This window comes from Varroa destructor, unplaced genomic scaffold (genome assembly GCF_002443255.2).
Source record: "Varroa destructor unplaced genomic scaffold, Vdes_3.0 BEIS01000004.1, whole genome shotgun sequence".
NCBI lineage: Eukaryota > Metazoa > Arthropoda > Arachnida > Mesostigmata > Varroidae > Varroa > Varroa destructor.
Genome location: NW_019211457.1, coordinates 33,413,386 through 33,438,600, shown reverse-complemented (window position 1 = coordinate 33,438,600; position 25,215 = coordinate 33,413,386). Strand labels below are relative to the sequence as shown.

General features: G+C 46.0%; 1 protein-coding gene across 9 annotated transcripts in view; it reads right to left on the bottom strand.

Moving 5' to 3' along the window:
• Nucleotides 1–25,215, bottom strand: part of LOC111248619 (latrophilin Cirl-like) — a 451,353-nt gene that overhangs the window by 360,643 nt on the left and 65,495 nt on the right. Inside the window, exons 5-6 of one of the 9 annotated variants that reach the window (XM_086988339.1) lie at nucleotides 20,937–21,459; nucleotides 5,577–5,697 (exon numbers count right to left, since the gene is read on the bottom strand). The exons of the other annotated variants lie outside the window; for them this stretch is intronic. The gene's annotated coding sequence lies outside the window, so the exon portion shown is untranslated. The remainder of the gene's footprint in view (nucleotides 1–5,576; nucleotides 5,698–20,936; nucleotides 21,460–25,215) is intronic. 9 annotated transcript variants of the gene reach the window in all.

Below are 25,215 nucleotides of genomic sequence, written 5' to 3'. Positions count from 1 at the left end.
CTATCGGCCTATCACTCAACACTAATTCGGAAGAACCATCGAACAAACAGTCTTTTTAGCCCGTTTCGCCTCGCTTCGCCGGCCCACCACTCATCATACGTCAAGTGGCTGTATTGGCGGCGGTGGTAGCAAACTGTTCCTTGCTCGTTTCGTAGTGACGTCTGTTGCCACCATCCAACCGTGGCTTCCATGTCGTGGTTGAGGCGCAGCCTTTATCGCAGCTCTGGTACCTCTGCTGATAGGCGTTCAGGTGCTCGACCGAGCTTCAAATTTTTAACGGAAGGCTCGCGATACGCTAATTTCAAATTCGTATCGATTGAATTTTGCGTGTGCTTTCGTTAGTTGAGGTTGTCGTTTCCAGGCAGCACGCATATACGTGTACCATACACTGCAATCCGAGTTAGGACGAGTGGGAATGGCTGCTGATGGGGTTCGTGTCACATCATATTACGCGCTGTCCGCGGCCGCAAGAGATTTGAATGACCCTCCGTGCGCAGCAGTAGACGTGGTGCCGTGGCAGAGCACTAACTAGCTTGAATATCATATGAACGCGCTGGAAAACAATGACTTATTTCTTATTCATGACAGAGTCATGTAGTATCGGCAACTTCCCAGTGTGCTTGCCAGTGTACACCTATAACTTATTGTAACGATTAGATAGTCTTAGTATAAAATTTGCAACAACGTTCTGCTAAAACGGAGGTCCATGAAGGCGATGCTGAGTCTTGAAAACACGAAGTTCGTCTACAGCGAGTGATGCGACCACCAAACGCTGCTGTCGATGCTTCCTTGGAGGCGTAGTTCATATGTTTATCTGCCGTCTGCTAGTATTTTGCTCTAAGGGCCATGCGCAAAATTTTGATCCAGATCTGCTTGATACTTCCCACAATAAGGATTGTCGGTACACGTTAGCCTGCTATGGGGCATTAAAGATACAGGCGTCGCTATCTGGTATCATGCAGTTCATTTGCTGAGCAACAGGCAACAGTGTATTCTAAAGTTAGACGACACTATAAGCTAAACAGGTAACGAAGACAAAGTGACTGCAATATTTATAGATTTGCGGTGTGCTTGAAACTATCTGTGCTTGAAATATCAAAATAGGGTTTGCAAAGGGGTAAACTGTTTTTGATTCCCTTTTGTTGCGAAAGCAAGCCGTCTGTGGCTAGCAAAGGTGTATATCCCACCAATGATTATTAGAATTTTTTCAGAATTTAGTTATATATATATATAATTTTGGAATTTTACGTACTGCCTTTGAGCATAGATGGTTGGCTCCTTCCATGGAGCAAATTGCGTTTACGAACGGTTTCAAACGTATACCTCAGGGGTCTTTAAGTTTGTCAGGCAAACGCCTTACCACTAATTCATGGCCGGAGCTCAGGCTGCAGTTAAAACATGGCACGATGTTTTTATTATTGAAACGTAGCACACCTATAGTAGAATGAGTACGTCTAACGCAGAAACTTGTACGATGCAATGGTCGTCTGTATAGAAATCAAGGCCGGTCAAAACCATAGGAAAGAGGTCAAAGTGGCTTGTGGAGTCGTGACAGGATATACATAGCACAGGGCAGGATGTACTGCATGCTGTGCACGTCGGCTCTAATGCACATTATAACCAGGCGATGCCTGGTCGAATATAACAAGACGGGACTGGATTTAGCAGGGGCAATGTCGTGTTTATGCAATTGGAAGTTCAATTGCCTAGTCGAAGCAAAGGACAAGAGTTCCTTCCTCAATGTCAAGCAAGGAACGCTCACACTCTCTTACGTTGTTTCCCGTAGCTTTGTTGCAACCAATTGCAACCACTGGCTTATCTTCTTTGGCTTGATTCATATATTGCATTCAGTTAGTTGCTGACATCGTTGCTTAGTTAGTTATTACCGCTGCCTCACAAACGTAGGTTTACTTTTGGCGGTGTATACTGTTGTAGACTTTTACCGGGTCAGGATGACAAAACCAACATGACTATATAAAGGGACAAGGCATGCAGGATATGAACGATGCCACGTTTGCCCCAGTCTCCCTTCCTAGTTCCCCGAAGACGAAAGATAGAGTAACTGCAAGCTTCGACTGGGTGTTTAATAGCAGCTTGCCCGTTTGCTTCCTTACGGCTAGCCTGATCTTTTCGTTCTTCGGGAAAAGAGCGATTCCTGGACGAAGGGCCGAAGATGTTGCCTTGGGAGTTCACCTCCTGGTACTCTCTCGCATCCGCTATAGGGGTGCTGGGATGCCTGCCACTTTCCCCACGACATTTCTTCGCTGGTCGATTCAATGTTGGGACAGAAGAGACCCTGCCGCAACAGCAATTGCAGCAGTCGAGGAGAAAGCAGCGGAAAGCAGGCATGGAGGCATGAAAGGGGGTGAAGGAGGACCCCAATGAACCAGCAGACGAAGAAAGAAAATGAAGAAGCAAAACGAAACTATAGGGGATGCTATGGACAGCAGACGCATAATGGAAAAAGAAGGAGAAGAGGCCGAGAACGTCGCGACTTCTCTTCGTGGCGCTGCCCTTGGCATCGGATCTGTTAGGTGGCGGCAGTACGGGTAGCGGGCCTGCCTAACGCTGCGGATTCCTTAGGGACCGACATTACCTTGCCGCGGCGCCATACGACTCACTGGAACAGGAACGGCAGAGCCTCACTATCTCATCAGAAAAAGACAGTAAGGAGACTAGCGGCCAGTCAGTGGCCCCACCACTAGCATAGTAAATAGCCCGGTCGGCCTCTGTTATGCTTGCCCCTTCCATCCTTGATAAAGCAGCTCTGTGCCACGCAAGCACACATGGTTCAAGACATCGGTTCGGCGACAAGATACGCGTAGGCAGCACACGGGCAGTTGTTGTGGGGAGAGACCGGGGCAAAGTGGCCGGCAGCGCAGGCTAGACGAAATGGCGAGTGATGTTATGCAGACGGCGTCACTTGCGACTGAAAGAGGCTGCCAAGGGGGTCGGGTGAAGAAGAACTGAAAGAAGAAAGTCTGTCGGTCTGTCTGCGGGAAAGAAAAGCAATGCAGGCTGAGTGTGGAGACGAGGGTCACAGGCTGAGTGGGCGAATTACTCTCTATTTATGTTGTTGCATTACAACCAATGTTGCGCTGTACTGGTTACCCTTCACCCATCGTGTCTACGTATATGGAGCTCATATAGTTAAACACAGAGACCACGTTAGGCTGAGCGACTAGCGCTCGCACATGAGCCTTCGTGTCTGGCAGCTTCACATGTTGGCGCCATCACCCTTTAGCTTTCTTGCCGGTCAAAAGCAAGCAGACCGCAAATATCTTTAAGATCGCTGACGGTAACGGGTTGACATGCATGTGATGGCGATAACATTCAGGCGACAGAGATCACGAAGTACATGAGAGAGGATCGTGACAGAAACTGTGATAATACAGATCGATGAAAATATGACATTAACCAGCTAGTTTTCCCGCCCGATTTATGTTTTGTAGCTTTTTTCCTAGCAGAACGTAGTACAAACAGCAAACGGACCTGTAGTTATTATTTTTCTATACAACACCGAAAAAAATAAGAACCTTCAATTGGCTTCCGAGATCGCTGCGACGAACTAAGCTTAACACTAGAGTGCTGTTATCCATCAATTGCCAAACAGCCAGAAGAAATCCTGTAAGTAAAACAAAAAAGCTCTCCGTAGGAGGACAATGGTGGCAAGACAATCCCATGTAAGCTATGCGCTTTTCTCAACAGCGACCAGCAACTGCCAACGCGCTAGCTAGTCAAGATGTGGGCGGTCTTAGAACAGAGGGAGTGTGGGACTGAGACTGAGCGCGGGAGTGGGAGACCCAACGACAGATGGACCTCGCAAGCCAGTGGCCAAAAACTTGGGACGTGACTCCGAGGGAAGCTCCGGCCGGCGACAACTCGTGGATAATTAAGCACTTGAGGGAAAATGACAACCAACACGGCCAGCATCAGGCTTCGCTCGTGCTGCCGGCACGGAGACCCCGTAGCGGTCGCGATCGCTACTAAGGCTGTTCTACTTAGGTCTCAGGATAGCACCAGCAGCAGCAACAACAACTAGTCAGCTACCCTTAGGTGCAACCAACGTTGGCCACATAGCGTGCCATCGCTCTTGTAGAGCTGAGCTGTTCCTGCTTAGTCCGCTTATTCTGCTGTCGCGGCCGTAGTCGTCCCTCACCAAGATCAGTACTTATAGAAACGAGAGCGGCAACGGCGACACTGTACATAACGACCATGTGATATACGCACTCGCATATGAACTACACACTTGATGGCTACGTTGTGCTACAAGATGGACTGCAAACTATATACGGATGACTAGCTGGACTATGAAGCCAGTGCTTTCGGCGATACATCCAATCGTTCAGTGCTCCTCCCACCGTCCTCAGCTCCTTCGGGGGTTCGCGACCCTTCAAGCGGAGAGCCAGTCCAGTTCTAATGAGCGAAAGCTGCTTAACGTCAGATACCACCGCTGCTGCAACAGCAGTAACCTCACAACCGGCCGCGTTACTACGGTGGCAGCGGCGGATGCCGTAGTTAAGCCATGGCAGCGATAGGCCGCGCACATTATGTTCAACTTATTATAACTGTTCTATGAATGCTTGCGAAGAGGCTCCAAGGAATCAAGAGATAGACAATGCGAACTTTTCAAGCTGGTGGTGGAAACTCGGATACTTAGCTGGCCAGATTCGTATATGAATAGGGGTCTGCTAATGCGGAAGGTCATACCATTATTATTCCAGTTAGAGTGGACTGCTTGTTCAAGACTGCAGTGGTTCGACGTTTGCCTGACCGGGGTGCAAAGTGGCAGACATTCGTCTCTAACAATCGCTACCTGCGAACAAAGAAACGGACCAACGACAGGGATCAGAGAGAGGATGAAATGCTGTCTATGTTAGCCTTCACTAATATAGCATTAAGGCACACAAGTAGTACTCTTCTCTTAGGGAGTAGTAGCAAGTGGGCTCTTGAGATTTTGTCAACAGTTAGTTGTACTCTTCGGTTCGACTTGCTGTCGTTCAGAGGTTACGTCTGGTATTGTGCTGCTCAGTTCGCTATCTCTCTTGAGTGGACGCAATAATTGCGAGGTCCTTCGGTCCTTTCGTATGGCGTGCTCTCGGCTTTATTAATACTTCGAGAGGTAGCGTTACCTCAGGTCACTGGAGAGCCAACATGAGGGAAAACAACGTTGGGGCGTAATACCGTGGATTAGCTTGGCGATCTGGCAGGAGAACGAGTCCACCGACAGGCTCAGCTCTTCTTTGGTTTTGGGGTGCCAAAATAAGCTTGTGCAACAGTCGCTCTTGCAAACATTCCGCGAAACAGCAAAAGGCGTATAGGACAAAAGCGTCAAAGCGCTCAGTTCATTACGACATCGCTGTGTTTATTGATAAAGCGCGCTGCACCCTATCTCGATGTCCCAGCTATCGACACTTCATCTATATAGCCATTTACATATCTATACCTAGACGGTTTTAGTCATATGAAGAACGCTTCAGATCTCATAGCTATTACATTCTACGTGAGCGTAACGTTGCTTTTCTAAGGTCGATTGAGCTCGTTATTGGTACGAAGCAGCACTTCGCATGTCGTACCGGATCAAAAGCAACTCATCAGCCAGTTCATGTAAAATCATCGAAGGGTACAGTAGATCCCATAAATTCCACGTCCTTGATGTATCCCGTAGAAAACAGGTGCGAAGGCGTACAAACTCACCTGAAAGGAAGATAACGGTAGAAAAGAGTTAGTTTCATGCATATTTAACGAGTAATGCGTAAGACGTTGCGTTTGCATAGTTCGTCCTTTGAAACATACAAGCTAAAGGTAGGCACGGAAGCATGATTAGGTGCCAACTAAACTGGGCCAGCATTTATCGCCTAACCCTGCTGAACCTCGCCATAAATTCTTCGCCAACAGTGTCTCCAAACTAGTATACGGCAAGTAGAAACAGGCCGAAAGATATACTTTGCATATAATATGCATAGCCCATAAAATCCTCTTTAAGTCGAATACCTCCGAGCTCATTCTTTTATATAGGTTAGCGATAGAATAGCGACTTAGTAAATGAGAAATCCAAAACAAGAATGGAGATGTGTTTTTTTTTTGAATATTGACGCACCATTATACCGTGACACCTTTTCTCAGAGACTTTGAAGAGAAGCTCTGGGCCGAGCTTCGTTGGCTAAGGGTTACTTGGTTGACGGTTCGCGAATACAGAACACACAGGATATTCAAATTTCAGCGTGGAAGCATTTCCCTGCTCAAAGGCCGATATTAACACGAAATTAAATGCTTACAAGGAACAAAAGGGAATAAGGCCAACTATCGTGGACTACTTGTTGTCATCCATTGCTGTTGTGAACGGATCGCCCCACCCATTCTAGCAGCCTGGCTAGCACCGGTGGACACGAAATGGGACATTGTGACCTGAACCCACTTTGCTGAGGCTAGATGTCGATGGTTTGCACACATGCTTACATAGGTATCCGATCGAACAAATTGATATGAGATTCCGCCCCAGTACCGCTTGCCCCACGTGATACGCTCTCGCCAGGGGACCGGAAGCCCCCATCTTGCTTGAAAGTATACTTCCCGGACGGCATGCCAGAGTGTGTGGCCGGTTGGAAGCTGAGCTGCGCCTAAACTCGAGTTTGACTACAATGTGGGCCTGTGGGGTGGCAAGAGAGCCCAAGTAGTAGGGGCATAATATGTACAAAGTACGTAGAATACGCAGGCATAGCAAAGCATTTGCATAGCCGTCGCCCGTTCATCTGCCCGCCTGCCAGCTTTCCATTGTTGCTCTCTGTCCCTGCTTGCCCCCGCCGGTGCTTGCCAGGTCGGCAAGTGACTGGCGAAAAGCAGGCCGGTTTGAGAGACCAGCTTTCCTTCCAAGCGGGTACAGTATAGCTTTAACAGGCAACGGCATGGGCCAGCAGGTGCTCCGATATTGCTGTCTCGCTGGCCCCCTGGAGCAGACTGCAATTCCTCTTCTCACCATCAAGCACTGCTCCTTCTGCGGAGGTCGATACAAAATTGCGCTTCGATCCACCAACACCACTACCACGACCACTGCTGGCTGTCAGGCCACTCTGCGTAGATGTCCTGCGGCGACCTAGGAACCACTGGCGAGAGACATACCACTCATCGTATTGCAGGTTAGTAATGCTCCTGTAAACTGTAATGCTGTAGGCGTTGCCCGAGGGCGTAACACAGCCTACATATCAACAAATACTAGTAAGATTACTATTGCAAGGCCTATGTGAAGGGATATCTGTCCGGTAATATTGAAGACATTCTATATCCACATTGGCGAAACTAGTGAACATCATTGATTCTTTAGTATAGAGGTTGTTGTTGTCGTCGTTAAAGCCATTTTTATGTTTTGCAATTACAGAAGGAAGTAATTCGCAAATTCCTTGATTTAGTTCGTTTATGGAGTTGCTTTTAAAATGCCACCTGTATCATTTACTCATCGTATGGTATTAAACTCATGGCGACAAGACTTGAAAAGGGGGGCCAGAATTTGCTCGATGATGCTTTTAACTCACTTTCAGAAGAAACTGTGCGCCTGTCAAAGGTTTCCCCACGCTCTCTGTCTCACTCTCTCTCCCTTTCCCTTTGCCCTTTCTGGGGCCTCGGGTAATTTTTCTCTTTTGCTTACGTGCGTGGCTAGCTGCTACTCATGCTTCTATGCAAAATTGATGCCTTTGAATTTTCCGCCATATCACACCGCCTTCGCCTGCGCACCATCCAGTCAGCCATCGCTTTTCCAGCCTCTGGCAGTGAACTGAAACCATTGGACGACGTTAGAACAGCGATGGTGGCGGTCGTGCTACGTAAGAGGTCTAAGTTGGATACCCTTGGTATGAGCTGGAAGGACCTGACTTTGCTGGTTTGGAAGCAGTAAAAAGGCTCACATCCTCCGTTTAGCTAGGCCGAAGTTTAGCAAGACTTATGTTTTGCCAGAAAAAGCGAGGTCATATGAAGTCTGGTCGACAGCAAGTTAGCCCCAGTCCAATGCAATTGTGGCACTCGATCAAGCGTTAACGTTATGCCAACCGTGTTATGTGCCAACGTTCCGTGCATTCACTTGTACAAGCGCAGACTCGGACTTCACCTGGTTCGCGTACGCAGTACACTTTCATGTGGCCTGACATCTTGCTCCCACAGACTGTTACTGTAGCATATTATAGAAGTTACCTTCTTGAACGCTAGCTGGGTTAAGGTTCCACCGCTCCAGTGGCCTAATGCTCCAGTAGCAAATTATTTCTAAATACAGGAAAGTATTTAAACTAGAATTGTGGTACTCGAGCTTAATTTGTCAAGAACGAAGACAGGCTTGCTCCGACACACTAAATGTCAAGATTTACGTTCTTTTTCTCTGAGTGAGTAATGTCCCATACTCAATGTCACACGGGCCAGAAATACACAAAACGAGAATGACAGATAACAGCATATATGTATCCCTACATACGTACATATATATACACATATATGAACAAAACTAGAGCCATGTGGCTATTAATCTTACCAGCCATAGGCCTATCCATAAACGCCACCGATAGTCTCATGCTACTTCCACGCATTATATATTTTATAATAGATGATTGTCCGCCTGGCTGTACATGAGGAGCAGCAATTACACATTGTGCATGAAAGTCCAACAGTCTTCTGCTTGAAGGAAGTGCTCTTTGAGGTGCGTTTCCGGGTGTGGCATCTTAGGTCGAGTCCACCAAATACACCACATAATAACATATTACGAAAACGATGCAGAAGCATAGAGTAACGTCTATCTCCGTAAGACAAAAAGGAAATGGTACAGTAACTATTTCTAGAGGAATGGTCGTCTTCACCAGGCACCCGATTTCTCTGGACGGCGTTGTAGTAAAAGCGGGCGACAATGTTGTCTTATTTGGATCACTGCTTCTATGCAGAAATGGAACAGATGAGATATGAATCAGCTAATTGGTGTACCACACCATACTCTGCCATCCCGAAGATCCTAATCATCTGCACAACCGGACGTGGAAGAGCCACAGCAAGCATCTTGCGGAACCCCTTTTTTATACACGTTTGCTCTCCCGGGACGGAAACTTTACTGAGTACTATTCCGAGTCGAGATGACGGCCTTCTGTTTTTGGGGACCTTCTTACGAAGAAACGAAAGGCTGTGTCAAGCGACTTGTGTTCTTTTGTCCTGGCTTGTGGCATATGATTTTCGATAGAACAGACCCAGGAACACAGATGTTTTCCTGTTGTAAAAATTTAAATGCAGTTAACACGTGTTAGGCATTCTTATTGCGGCTTAATATTCTTGATAATTCAAGTATTGGCTGCTGGTCCCACAATAATCAATTGTTGAATGATAGTTCCACTGTATTGGACTCATAGTGAAAATAACCGTACTGAACCATTCGCGAATTCCTATTTCCCGCTTTTTCCGCATCTCGCACCTTTTCCTTTGTTCCTTACCTGTCCGTACTATTATCAAATTTGTCCATTCTTCACCTCAATGATCATTACCATAGTGACACAACTATGGTCTATCACCTCCCACCTGCCCGCTCGACAGGTTGTGGAGCAGAACTTCGCTGAGGTGAACTAGGGCATCGTGCTATTTCATGGGTCTCTCACCGCCTCCCTCCCGTCCCCTCTGTCTATGACGCTCCAATGTATCAGCGAGTCACTGATGTGAGTGAGTTCTGCTAGACATAATTTGCAAAGTTTATGATAAATGAACAACAGGTAGTGAGTGAGCATTGAGTCCCATTACACCGCCTAGACTGTAGTAGAGCCAAGGGCGATGAAGACTGCTGAGCCGATAGCCGCCGTTCATCGAGACGGAGGATTACCCCTAACCCATTCGACAAACCATCCAGCAAGAGTATCATCGTCAGACCCCTGGTATCTTCCTACCCGCTTAGCCTACATCTCGCTGCCTCGAAAATCTGAATTATGCTTCGAAGCCCCTCCGAACCCTTTAGGGGTTTTCCTCCATTCCACCATTACCCCACAAAAATGCCAGGTCGAGTGCTGAGTCAAAGATTAAAGAGAAGCTAGGTTACAGAACTATTTACTGTGGATAGAAAACGGTCTTGACCTTGTTCCTAGCAGAAGTCGCACAGTTTTAAGTAGATTTGGCTGGTCCATGATGTTGGGCAACTTTCCTCATTACAAAGTCAACATAAAGCTCGAGAAACTACCCTGTGACTTCTCTGAGTGAAAAAGCATACATTCGAGAAATGAAACTGCCGTTGAACTTATCGTTGCTACTTTAAGAAAAAGTGATAAGTATGATGTCGGTTTTAGCATTAACTCAAATATACACCATGAAAGATCCTGGCGGCATAAGTCGTCCTATGTGTTTGTTTTATGGTATCCAGTCACTTATCAGTACAGTGATAAGATATTTTAGTATATCGGCGCCGTTTAGCTGTCTACAGATATGATATACGCATCCAGCCGTGGTATACAGACTTAGTGGTGCACGAATGTCATTTCGTATAGAAGTTGAAGGGAACTTTAAAATAGAAGAAAATCTGCAATTTAAAGGGCACAAGCTGCAACAGCTATGACTTCGACGAGGACGTTGATATTCCGATATGAATGCATACACATATATACGTATCTTTAGTACGCGTCGAAACAGAAAGACAACAAAGAAGACTCTATTAGCGAGTGGTGTATATTCACTCTTTTGTCCAGGTAGAATCGAGCGAGTAGCACGATCCCATCAAAGAGCTGTACGCGCCTACAAATCCATGTTTTCACTCTCGTTTCCACCTTTAGCCACACTCCAGTCTTCTTAACCTCATTTTCGAACCCCAAATTATTGTTGCACATAGCGCTGGACCCTAGCTAACAGCAATGACTCCTCCACCGCCTGCAGGGACGCCTCCTCGATTGCCATCTCAAATGGGAAAGAAACGTAAAAACTCATTTCCGTTCCGTCTCCATTTCTAATACAAGGCTCTACCTTATCGTCCTCCTCCTTTATCTTTCTCACTCGAATTTTTTCATTCTCGGCTGTGATGACGGCTGGCTCCATTTCTCCCTCTGCATTTCTCTGTTTGCACTGTCTGCTTTCCAGTCTTCCTTCCGTATTCCTTGAGTATCATCAGCTCGTGCCTGCATGATCGTATTTTTGCTACACTGTTTATCACTTAGATCGCGTATGCATCAGCGATATAAAATAACCACTGACAGCTAAGCAGGTCGAAACACGCTACGGACCAAATCCATCTACATAATCGAGAAAGAGAAATAGAGAAGCCGAACGCGTTCTTCTTGAACTCAAACCCCTTCCCTGCGTCTATTTTTTCTCCCTCTCTTGCGTTTTTCATCGCGATTTTGTCGCGTAATTTCATCGGCACATACCGAGTAGAACTAGCTCATACTCGTCTACGGAGCTTTTATCCTAACCGATCAGTGTTAGTAGGAAAGAAAACAGAAAGGCGGGGGACCATTCGTAGAGTCGAGGAACGACGGCATAGCCAAAGGGGGGACAAAGTGAAGAACGGGAAGGACGAGGACGCTAGAGGAGCGTCACGAAATTGGGAATAATACCGACTGGAGGAGCCAGCAACACGACAGGGGAACAACACTCGTCAAATGTACCTACACTTCAAGACGCGCCTTCGTCATCCCGAGATTTTCAAGCAGACAAAACCCAACAAAGCCGTGTGTGTGTTAGCCCGTTTTGAACGTGTACCTTACATTTCTCGCAGGCAGGTCGGTCTTTCGATCCTTATCGAGCTTCGTTTTCGTTGTCGACGAACGATATATACAGCGTCGCACGTCCCTGTGGGTTGCCGACTTCGTTACGCTAGAACTACGGAAAACAACTGTAAGGATATAGCAAGTTGATATGTTATAAAAGACGGCCCGTTGTTCTGCGCAATGCGCGCATGGTACGCGGAGATCAGCCGAAAGACCGCTTGTTGTCTGCAAAGGATGCATAAGCCATTCTGATTATCGGCTATTTATGATGTACGCATAACCAACGCAAGAACGAAAATATTTTTGCTCGGAACTAATTAATCGAAAAAACTTGTTTTGTTGCAGGTGCGACGTAGGTACGATGCCCACTTCAAGCGATATGCCATATATAAACGCTCGTCCTTGATAGATGCTTGCAAAGGAAATTAAAGAAAAAAATATACTCTTGAATACAACAGGATTTCTGATACAGTGTCACTGTTACTTGCCGAATACGTTCGCGATTACAATTTTATGAGAGTAGGACAGATTGTCGAATACGGACACGACCTTCGCAAAGCGCAAGTAAATTTCGCTTTTTCCTTGCCCAGAATAATGAAGCAGGCCAATGTTAACCCTGAAGTTTCTAACCTTCCGGCCTCAACCCGTCTCTTTTTAGCTCTTTCTGCACCAAGACGCACTCAAGCGAATCAACCCGTCCCCCACCTGAACTTGTCGTGCTAGACAAGTACAAGTGTATAAAGGATAAAAAAAACGGAATAATTTTAAGGATCCTTTTTCTGTCCTAGCTTTTGATGAATGTTGGGGTTGGCGCACCTATTTTCAGGACGATACGACATTGTAGAGCGTACTAACAGTTTTCAAAACGCCAAAGCCTCTTCTTTTTGCGCTCGAACTGTTCAGAAAGGAGATACCGTATAGGTCAAAGCCCAAGCGATCCGCATGACTACTTACTTTCGACAAAAGAATGTATGTAGTTTTGCTACGTACGACTATGCCCTATGGAACAATCTGCACATCAGTCCGCCTACGGTGGTCCGGTAGATCCTGCCTTGCTTAACATCAGTTCAACGCCACAAACGCCCGGTTGAAGAGACAGGCTCAACGGGATTGCGAATTTGGTTTGTTCAGAGATGTCGATTAACCATTATGTAATCATTCGCGGTTATATGAGGAGACCATTTCCATAATCGAAAGCACGAATACGTCACGCATAATTACCCTCTTGGTCTGGAACGGCTACCGCGACCAATTACCAGCAACTGATCGATCTAATCGACGCTCGCTTCTATTTACTACACAGTCGATCAGATAAATCGCTTTTTTTGTTGATTGTCTCTCCCTCTTCTTTACGTCTCGGCTTCGAACTTCCTTTTGTTGGTCAAAATTTCGCGCGGCTGCTGGAAACCGGTTCGCTCGTCTCCTCTTTCTGTCCACACAGACAACAATGGCAACAACGTCGATACAAATCTTCCGTGCCTCCCAGGCATTTTATAATCGTGCTGTTGTTCTCAAAGAATAGTGCGGTCGGCCCCATTGCATTTCGTCTGAGACGAACACCCGTAGACCAGATTGCGCGGGACCCACATCGTTCCTATTCATCAGTACATGAGAAGGAGGTCTGTCCATGACGAAAGGCCAGTGCGTGTGTACATACTATCGAAAACGGGGCTAAAACACGGGTGATATAACAAGAACCATAGGATATTCACGTTAATCAGATTGTGGTCAAATACAGAATAAATTAACTGAAGACCGAAAATGGCTAACAATATTTAAGGCGTGTCCAGGAACCGCACTAGGCCCCGGTGGTAATAACAAAGTTTCGTTAAAGCATTGCCCCCAGTCCTTCGGACTAACTAGACTAGTGCGACTGGTCGAGCTAGCGTTCGTTCTGTGCGTTATGTCAGCTAGACAAGATATCTCTGGCGAAACTAACCTGCAAATTGTACGGTACATACATTCATGCTTCTGGAAGCGTCCAAAACTCAGTACGTAAAGAAACGAAGAGAAGATGTGATCATTGTAGGTGTATCTTTTTATACAAATGTTTAGACAGGGTAAATTTGTTTTGTGTATATCTAATTTTTGAAACGCAAGAATCTACGACAACGTAGATTGGTTATAAAAAAAAAAAAGACATTCTAGATAAGCGCATCGTCTCGCTCTCTACTCCTAATATTTATAGATTATTCTGTAACAGTGGCCACATTGCACCACGTTCTGTTAGGTCTAGTCAACCATCTGCGGAGGTGGGGTCAGCTACAAAATCATTGTTTCTCCCTTTTTTCTCTCTACCTCTCAACCAACTGGCACAACCAATAACGGCTAGCCGCAATCAAGACACGCCAGTGCAAACGGCCAATGGCAATACAACGCCAGATTTAAGCAGCCAAGACTGACTGTAGTTAGCAGAGTGGTAAAAGCAAACCCAGAATAGTCCCCAATAAAAAAAACGCTACCCGCCGCAACAATCGTCCCAATGACGGGAGCCTAGCAAACGTACTTCGACAAAATCAGCCATAAGGCAGCTGCAGCAGCCAGAGAAGCGCTTTTGCCGTACAACAGAAATCGTAGTAGATAAAAAAAAAAAAAAAAAGGGGGCCGCAAGGGCGACTCCGACGATGGAAAAGTTGTAGATGGTGTGCATTTTGCTCGTCAAATGACCAACAACAACAACAACCGTAAGTATGGGTTCGATAGGAAATGACCACGTGCGCGGTGGCCGCTGCAGTACGAACGGTTGAATGGCAATAGAGGAAAGCAGATGGCCAGGTCGTATTGTAGAGGCGGTTAATGATGTGACCTACAACGGCAGACAGGCGATGAAGGCATGAAGAACCGGCAAGCCGTCGAACAGATTAAACAGCAGCAGCGAGGATGCTAATGGTCGAGCGAACAGAATTGCCACTCTGCTGAAAAAGGCACTAGGACCAACAACAATAACAACGAATTTACTAGACAACTTTTGCTTCAATATTGTTCCCGTTGTCGTTGTTGCTGCCGCTGTTGGCTTTTATTACCACCTGTCGGTAGCGAGTTGCGCTGATTGGCAGATCAGCTCGGCTTCCGCGCCGTTCTGTTGACTACATTTAGCTCCACGCCTCTCCATTTCGTAGCAATCTTCATTTCTATGCTCAGCTAAGGACACCTTGATCATTGACAAACGAGCACCAATCAAGGAAGTTGGACCACAACGAAACAAGGTTTGAACCGCTGTTTGAATAGCGAGTAACGACGATGACAAACTTTGTTGTCGCCTCGGCCATATCGCACGCTGCCGATATTGTTCATGTTTGATTGTCCCGCTGTTGCGGGAACAGTTGCAGCTGAAACAAGCTACATCGACAAAGATAAAAAAGCAAGGATGGCTCAAGAACGAGACTGTGGCTGGCGTTGCGCGCGCCTCAACGGCCCATCAAGCAACGCATGCACCGCCTTGGGCCACTAGCGGCGGAGGCAGTGACAACGACCCCAGAGGTGTGCGGTACTAGTATCACTGCCATAACAAAGCATACACGCAGCCGAGTGCAGTGCAACAAACAGCGTTTGCCGACAGTTGGAAAACATCAACAGTGATCGAGTAACATTCACAGATCGACTCACTGCCGGATCGGCGCTTTGCCACGCTACCGACGATCCTCTCTCGCTGTTGCTGTTCGCTAGTTCTCTTCGATCTCAGCAGCGTGGTCTTCGTAGTCGTTGCAGTGAACGTATCCCCACGGACCTCGAAACCTGGACACCAAAAAGGATGACTGTGGTAAATGAAAAAGACGGACCTAGAAACTCTGGGGGATACTTCGTTTAAAGCCTATGGGCATTCTAGGCTTTCGACGCTTGTGACCAAGCGCGTAAGTGGAATGAAAAAGCCGGCAAACGATTCGATTCTGGTAGACGAGCAAGGTTCTAATTCCGATAATTGTCAGAAGGAAAACGGGTAACATTGGTACCATAGGTGATGGTGATTTGCGAAATTATGACTGACGGACGCTCGTATTGCCGATGATTGGAGCGATAGTAACTAGGTCGATCGGCGGATAAGCAGCGAGGCGGCCACAATGAAAGGGAAAAGAACGACTGCAATAAACCTAATCCAGTCGACTTAGCATGAAGTGGCATGAAGACCTAGTTGCCGTCAATCGTCTTGAACCGACTGGCGGCAGCGTCGGCTGCAATAAGCTTCGTTAGATTCATTGGAAAGGCGACGAGCGTTCATAGAGTCGGCAGGGGCATCGCTACGACAACGATTAGTAATGGTGTTTGCCACGTCCGGTCTTCTCTTTTTGGGTGAATCTTGGAAGAGGCGTTCGGCCCATTTTCCTTGCAATCCCAAATTCTACCGAAAACTACCCCAGCCATAGACACTATACTAACATGGAATCGCTTAAAAACCAAGATTAAGAAGTAGACAGAAGGTATTGACTAAAATATATATATATATATATATATATATATATTGGTTTCAGGGGACGCTAACGGATATCCTGTGAGGTAGACGGGCGATTCACAGCTGCAAGGATAATGACCAACAGTCACTAATGTCTGTAATTTAAAAATGACTTATTTGCTTTTTCAATCTATTTATTTGGTTCTGCGAATACGATATCCACTCAAGCGAAAAGACGTCGCCTCGGTAATGAAGTGTTAGAGATTGGCTGTTGAGTTTTCAGTCGTCGCCATAGTCATCTAACAGCTTAGGCTCGTCGCTTGGCCCAGTCAAATAATGGAGAGTGAAAAATAGATCAAATGTCGATTTACACGAGAAGCACGGCAGAAACGAAAGCTAAAGCGCTGACCACTCGCGCGCACTAGAAATAATCAGTATCGAAGGATCCGTTGTCTTCATCGAGTATTATAATGGGGCTAGCAGACGACAAGTCGGTGTCCGCGGCAGACAACTTGAACTGGCAACGTTCGGGCTACGAAACATAAGAATCATAGGAAGAACGAGCGTAAAGGATGACGATGTGATTTTAGAACAACGACACGAACTAAGGCCAAAGGGGATACAAATAGCAGTAGCTATGGGGTGCCGATCCATAGAGCTTGTAGCAGGGTGCAAGACAACTTGTCTCAAAGAAACCAAAAGGACATAATTAGGCTATCAGCAGGCACAGGATAAAAAAGGCTGGAACTGGCCATCATTAGGGTATTCTCACTAGAAATCCACTGGGGGTTTGGATGCTCGATTTTCTTATTTGAAGACATCTGCACTATCGGTCACTTTCAGGCGAAAGGTCGGGATCTACTGGGAGAAAAAGGGAGAGCAGGGAAATTGCTGCCATCGATATTTAAAAAAAAAAAAAAAAAAAAACGAGTCATCTAACCGATCCCCGCTAAAGATTCTCTCACTACTATAGAGTGATGATCGAGTGCAGATAATAACTCAGTAGCCTATATTGTGTACGGTACATCCAAATACGTATAATTTTTCAGCAGAAATAGAAAAAGAACTTCTTGCTAGCACCACGTTATGGAAACCACGTACATCTCCAGGTACATTGCAGGCTTATATCAGTTGTATCGAAATGTGTAGATCATCTTGATTGTGTTTTGATTATAGCGTTTATGTAAAGGATATCTATCAGTACGTTAAAGGGACAATGGGATAGACGTTTCTTTATCCTCAACTAACTTCTATCTTTGGTGAACAAATAGGCGGGCTGGCTTAAGATAAGGAAAAGGTAATCAGCTAGAGCCGACTCAATTTCTTTTGGTAAGATGAATATAGGCACCCTGTGTGTTAGCTTCAAGCAAAATGAACGTCTAACAAAATATTACGTTACCGAGGAATTGCGGCAGCTGACATATTGATGCATTTGATGTCAGTGCTAACGCATATAAATGAAGCTCTGACAAAGAATACACTTCGCATGATTTCTTCAGAGGTTTTCGCACATATTGCTTGCTGTTTTCGGTATGATAAATTGTTTCATAGGGTTTCCATTGAAGCTTTATTATTGTCACATTATTTTTCCACGACTTATACAAAATAAGGCACCACACTATCATCTCAAAACTCAAAACACGACTCTTAATAATTTACGCTCTTATGATCGCAAACACTGTTTTCAACATTGTAAAAATGTATTTTAATTGTGAAAGAAATCAAATAAATAATTAAATGCTGGCTCTCTTTAAAATTGGGGCCAAGCCCGATTTTCTTAAAGCCTTTAAAACTTCGAGCGGTTCCGGTAATCTGGAAGATATGCTTTAGTTGCTATCCAGGTTCCACCACTTTTCCATGTCCCCAAGGCCGAATTGTCCCCGAAGAAAAGAATGAGAAAACCGGTCGCCAAAGGTAGAATGGAAAATCAGTCGGATCCAACAGGACAGGGCGGACTAGGCGTAATCCGTCTTTCAGTGGCTTCTTTTCTAAAACCTACGCCCACGGAGTGCGTTTGGCCCCACCGCGGCTTTGCAAGGCTTTAAACAGTGTTGAAGCGCTCAACTTTCTGAATGACATCTCTACCTCGTTATACGTGTCTAACCGTCGCCTAGCTTTTTCTACTCTTCTACCGCGTGAAAGTAGTCTTCTATTTTGTCCAGAAAAGGAAAAGAGGGCCAATTTGATGCGAACTCTTCCATCCGTGTCTCTCGTTATTGCTGTATCTCTTTTTTTTCATCCTGTCCTGTAAAAGCTGGCGGCTGGGTAGGTGGTCAGGATGGCCCTCAAGAGACAACTCAACTCACACGCGCTTGGGCGAGCGAGAATGAACTGGTGTTGCCAGGTTATTGCCCGTTTGGGGTCTGTGCAGTATAGCTTCCTCAACCGCAAGTGAATCGCGCGCAAGACAGTTTTCGGTCGTCCAGACCCCGGTTTCATCCCTAGCGCTTGCCGAAACTTTTAAAGACTGCCTAGCTAGCCGACGCCGCCCACTGAATGCCACCACGATGTCGTTATCGTGCCTTCTCGCTGGCCCCCAGGGATCACTTGGCCTCACGTCTTGTGCTAGAGCCGATTGCTTTTTAATTCACGACCTTCCTTCGGAGACAAATCCATCTCAGTGCCCACACGCCGCATTCACTTCACACTAAATGGCAGTGCCCGCCCGCGTGGCTACGTTGTACAGTCGCGTAGACACATAATCTCCTCGAAGTACTAATCAACACACGGAACTAACTTGGAGATCGACCACCTGAGGGCTGCCTGTAATTAGGAAGCTTGGGAACATTTATGCGCGTTTAAAACAAGCAGAGAGCCAAGCAGATGCAGCAAGAAGCAGGGTGGCATTTAAGATCGATCGGTCCCTTGCTTTTAGGGCATGCAGGTCAGCATCGAAAACACGAAAGTTTAGGTTGCACAAAGAAGTTTCTACGGCAAAATTTAGAAAACTAAAAAGTAGCAAACGTCGACGTATGGACAAATATAACATTTATCGCATGGAGCCTTAGCCGCAAAAATTTTTCCAGTGTACCCATGTATTACTATTGGAAACGAGAAATGGTTTGGTGTTATTATAGGTTCGGTGAAACGGTCTGAGCGACTTCGGTTAGGACCACTCCGGCGACATCGGCCGTTCATTGGTTCATCGGCCATTCCACGCAAGGTAAGCAGACGAGCTATGAAGACCCGACTTTTCTCATAGTCACTTCAATTGTTCTTCCCGAGGAACACCACTCATTCGGCTTCGCCGCACAGCGGGAAGGCCATTGCTCAACAATAGCGATTCTCCACAACGGATGAACAGACTCGCCGTAGCCGCAGGAGCACCAGGAGCCTTGAGAATTTTCCGTAAATACATTTGTTGTGAGTGTTGGACAGAAGAAGTAGGAGAGCCAAAAAGCTATCGGCAGCATTTACATTCAGTCAATACTTTACCACTATCGGCCAGCCGCTGCCCTATCCGTTGCGACGCCCGACGGGACGAATAAAACAGAAAAAGGACTATGTTATTAAATCCGCCGAACTCTTTGGTTGGCCAGCTGCCGGGCGCAAGCGCGGCCGCAGGCGAGGTCGTCCCACCTGCCGGGCCTTTGCCGGTCACCGGATCGAATGGTGGGGACACGGTAAAAAAAAAAAGTGGCAAAAAAACACAGAAAGCCAACGAGAGATGAAAAGTCCTAGTAAGGTAGATTTGTCGTTGTCGTTGCTGTTGTTATTGTTAGTGAGTGACGATGGCTGTTTTCATTGGGTCGGTGACTGCTGTCGCCACTAGGAAAATTCCTTATTGAAGACGACGGACAATTGCGGTTAAGAGGCATCGAAAATGGGTTGCATCTTTTAATGAGTTACAGCAAAATCCGGAGTAAAAAGAAGGAATTAAAAAGAACGCGATTCCACAGTAATCTAACTAGGCACTAGTGTCAATGTATAAGTATACGCAGGCGAACGATTCGGCCAGTCCACTACCCCGAATTTAGCATTTTTTTACAATAGAAGAGATCGCCGTTCGAAGCAGTGATTTGACGGAGGAAGAGCGCCGCGAACCGTCTCAACTAGCTTAAACAACGTGATATGACGGGAAAGGCGTACCTTCAACGTATCTCATCTGTTCCTTACACTTGAAATGTTAAGCAGTCCACCTCTTTTTTTTTTTTTTAGGTTACAGTTGTGAAATAGTTATACGCATGTTACTTCCGGAGTAACGCAGATACAAGTAGGCATTTACAAAAAGTATCTCTTACGATACCCCTTTTTGGAGCGCTCCCATAAAGACAGTGGGCCATTCGACTTAAATACAAACATTTTTCAGCGAGTCGCTATCTTCAACGACGAAAATAGCCAGCGTAAAGACTATCAACATCATCAGGTGATCACCGTTCAGAGACAATGTCCTGTTACCGCTACACGATAGTCGGAAAACCTAGAGCCCAGAAATCGAAAAATGGGCATTTCGCTTATGAAGTTCTCAAACCTTTCGTTCGTACATTTTAGCTGTAGTAAATTTCGCTACTAATCTACTGATAGATAGATGTCTATAGATAACGCGAAACGTTTCATGTAATGGGATACAAATAGAACAGCTCACGTTTTTGAATCTTCGTAAAGATAAATTTTCAATGGCTAAGATGTTAGGTCGCCTACTTTGCACCTGATAAATTATTGCTTATCAAAAAATATCTAAGGTAAGTGCCCAGCTGTATTAAAGAAACTATCTCCATTTAAATTTCAGTATCTAGATAAGCATTATATCACGAGACATGGTGACAGATGCTTCTTATTAATTTTAGACATCTGATGTTGGATCATGAGTAATGATCTATAATTGGTACATATCGTATGAATAAACTCACGCATGGTGCACGGAAGGTCGAGTGACCCCATCTTCCACCGCATGTCCGGTCCTGGCGTCCAAGCTCCACTAACATTTATTTGGTAAAATGTTCATAGAACGATAATACCAGTAACTGGGAGTAGCCATTCAAGCCACGATCAACACAATTTACCATCGATGTGGGTCTTTTGCTTGTTTCCTAATCTCGCTCCTTTGACCTGCTTCGGCCATCGCACAAAGCTCAGACATACTATGTAATATGATGGTACAACCTGTGATGGCTCTGGGCTTGGAACTGGGAAGGCAGCAATACCAAGTAACATGTAAGCCCATGTATTTTAGCAAAGCAGTAATGTATCGAGCCCTTTCACGCCTGCCCGCCTCCGTCGATGAACTCTTCGTTGAGTCATGTTCTGCGAACAGCGGCGGAGACTACGCTATTGCCGGTTTTCGCTTTCTTCTGTGCGCTTTCTTGCCATCGAATCTCTCTCTCATCGGCATCTCTCTCCATCGGTACACACCGGGCTTCACGCAGCACTTACCTGCAAAGAAGGAACGCATTAGAAACATCTCGTTAGCCTTCGTTCCTGCAAGGCTGAGTGGACATCACCTTAGCCCGCCGCTGGTCATTTCCTTTGCCAACCTTTGCTCGCTTTGCCAGCTAGAGCTCTATCGAACCCAAACAGCCACGGCCGGGACCAACGAAAATCCAACGAAGGCCGCTCAAAATGCCTAATCATCAATTAACTGGGTTCCGATCGGAACGAAATGCCGTGCTTCTCCTACTGGCCAGATCGTCCGCGTTCGTCCATGCGTCTTTCAAGCGGAAACCGTTGCTAGATGCCGTTCAGATATGATTGCTTGGAGTCTGGGATCCGAATGAGTATGGGTCGTTGGGCTGCTAAGATGCCGCGCCCTCGGTCCGAGCCACGCCAAGCCATTCCCCTTATATCTTCTCCTCGATTAATAAAGTAATCATCGGCTGCATGGCCGATGTTGCCTCTTCCGGACGCTGTACGCACTCTGCCGTCGTAGAACGGCTGACCATTACAGAGCAGAACCACCAACGACGCCACTATTACGACCATCACCATTACAATAAGCACTGTATATAACCGCCAAAGAACACACGGAGCCCATCGAGCATAAACACAGAGACGCGTCCATCGACTAAGCGAAAGTTGTTCCTAGCAAGCAACGACAGCACAAGCGGATAGCCACCTTCTGACCGCGCAGTGGTAACAGAAGAGCTAAGGAGGAGCTGGAGAATGTCGGCTGCCAATGTCGATGCTGTATGTGTGGTTTTTAGCAGTGTTCAAGAGCCTACTACTTCCTCACCACTATCCGCCCCGTCCTTCATGGCCCCCAAATTCTTCGTCGACCGTTGTCGATCGTAGTGCCTATGAAGACCTGCGCCAAAGAGCAACTATACACACCGGCTTGAGTTGGATAGGCTGCGTGCAGGCTGCCATCACTGTCAGCATACATTGAGGAAGCAGCGTAGGGGAAGAAAGCATAAGGAAAGAGTAGAAGAGAGTAGCAGAACTCCGTTTATTGAAAGCACCTTTACTACTCGTGCTATCCGTACACCAGCCACTGCGCATCGGCTACATCGCATGTACCTCCTTATGCCATTCGTACATTTAGTATTTATATAATTTTCATTCGCACGCCCCTCCCCTTCTGCTTCTCCGCTTTTGCTTGCCCTCTCGAATGCCCCTGGTACGTAGATACTACACAGATATTCCAGATGCAGACATTTGCCTCGCCTTACTTATCGCATATCGCAGCCTTCATATGGCCTTTTCCGATCGAATTCTGCTGTCCCCGCACACAAATACACACAATACAACGGTACATGAGATATGTATACACGGCGTGGGCGTACAACGAGTAAAAAAGATCATCGGAAACTAAAAACCATCTCACATTGAGGAACTAGACGTATCTTGGACTCGCTGAGTCTGTCCTCTCATCGGGTCTGACCGTCCCCGCCTGTCGCCGAATATCGATTATAGTACTAGTGGCATTACTGGCTTAGTAGGCCATCCGACCAATAATGGCTTAATACCAATAGCTTTGTTACATCTCGCAGACGCGACCCTGCGATTCGTCTTGCGGGCAGAATAGTGGGCGGAAAGGCACAAATTCGTGGCTGCCAGCCCAACAAGTCTTTCTCCGCTCACCATTACCCGTTGGCTCCGACAGACTCCGTATCGAAAAAGCTCCCTGTCCCCCCCCCCCTCTCTCTGCGATCCCCATCTGTCGGCCTTTTTGTGCACGCGGCCATGGCGGTGAGACGTCCATTCCTCTTCTTTTATGCGCGACTGGCATAAACGGAACTTGTCTTTCTTGGCACATTTATCGGGGGACCGGACTTAGAGAAATAAATAGGGATTGTGGGGAGCGTATACCGAAGAGGAGCGTTGAGGGTAGGGTAAAAACTCAGGCCTTTCACTTCATAAACATCAGAATCGCCTCCGGGGAGTGCCGGCGTAAGAATCGCACCAAGCGAAGACTGCGGAAAACGCACGGGCCCTGCAGGCAACAATGACATCGACCAAAGACCAAGGAAGAGAGTGAACTGTTCGTTCCTTTGCAAACCAGTGACGTTATCGAAATAAAGCTTACTCGACTGAGTCAGTATGCTGCGACATCTCCTCTGCAGTTGTGTCGCGTTCTAGCCTGAAGTAAGGTAGGAAGGGGCCTGCATTGCATACTGAAAATATGACAGCAAACGCTAGGATCAGCTATACGTTAACCCAACGCTCTAAATTTCAGAACAACAATTTTAGCTGTTCTCACGTACATTCGTTCATTTTCCTTAGCTTCAGTAACTGGAATCCCTACCAGGGAGTTGTGTGTACCTGATAGCAAACGTAAAAGGATCGCAACAAAAGGATATCCACTGATAAAACACAATGGAACAGAAAATCACCAAACCAGAAAGCATCCAAGGCGCTAACAATAAGCGTATTGATAATGTCATCCGGTGTTGTCTTGATCTTGGCAAGCATTTTGTTAAGGGTGCTTGCCGTCTTCTACGAAGCATTAATAAGAACGAATACGTCTTCAATATCTGCTTTTTCTCTTCGACTCACCGCCCAACACACAAACCTCTCTTGCACAGATATAAATAACTTACCTCGGTACCAATAGGAAACAAGTGTCCGTAACTAAATAGCTTATAAACGACCATAGTATTGTTTTTTCCTTTTAGGATATCATGAGAAAATGCCATAGAGAACAAACATCAATATCATCGAACGTCCACACACGTTTAAAAGACAAATATATGCGATGCTTTAATTAAAAGCAGAACCCAAACGAAAAACATATCTGCTTTTACGAAATGCTACAGTTTTCTTACGTAGCTTGCAAGTCAATTCATAATGACCTCCACTGCGCTAAGATTCCATTAAGTCGAGAGAGCACAGATGTGACGTCGTCTTCAAAAATTAATAAGAGAAGACCCGAAATAGACTTACTTCGAATCATTTGTTAGCAGGTGGCTCCGAAATCCAGACAAATAGATTTACTCTAGCAGACGAATTTTGTAATATTTCAACCGTCCACGTCAGTACTTTATATAGAATGTCAGGTTAATAGCAGGGTAAGGACATCTGCTTTGATGTCCCGAACAATCTATCAAATGGCCATTATTGTTTGATGGCATTACTAAGCTTCTGCTTCTGCTGAACTTACATAATAGACGAGATTCGCTAAGAATACATGACTGCATGCGTGGATTAAAAGTTTGTTACCTTGTTCAGTAACTGGCAAAGTATAGGATCGAAGGAAGCAGCACCGCACCAGGACCATTTCTTATGTATAATATAAGTTTTGAAGGAGCCGTACAAAAAGAAAGACATCAAAATGAGGACGATAACACGATAAATGAATGACAGGATACGCAAATAGTAGAGTAGATTGTCAATTTTATCCATTCTAGTACGTTAATGATCGATCAGTCGATCGGGCAAGTACTATTTCAGATAAACCTTTACGTCAAATTGCCACTGTATACTGCTTCTAGCTGCAGTGTGGCGCTGAAACCCACTTAGTCCTATCTATTGTGTATAATTTATCCCATATTGAACATGAGGTGATCAAACGGTAACGCAGTGCAGAAAAAGACGCAGCGTAATTAAAATTTAGTAACCGTATTTCTGTTACAAAGTGCGGCACGTTGCTATGGGGCATCGAATCGGATAAAATCAGCTGCCCGCCGTCGCTGATGTCATCAGAGACGTCACAACAGTAAGGTATAATCAGGCAAGGTCGCCCGTAATTCCCGT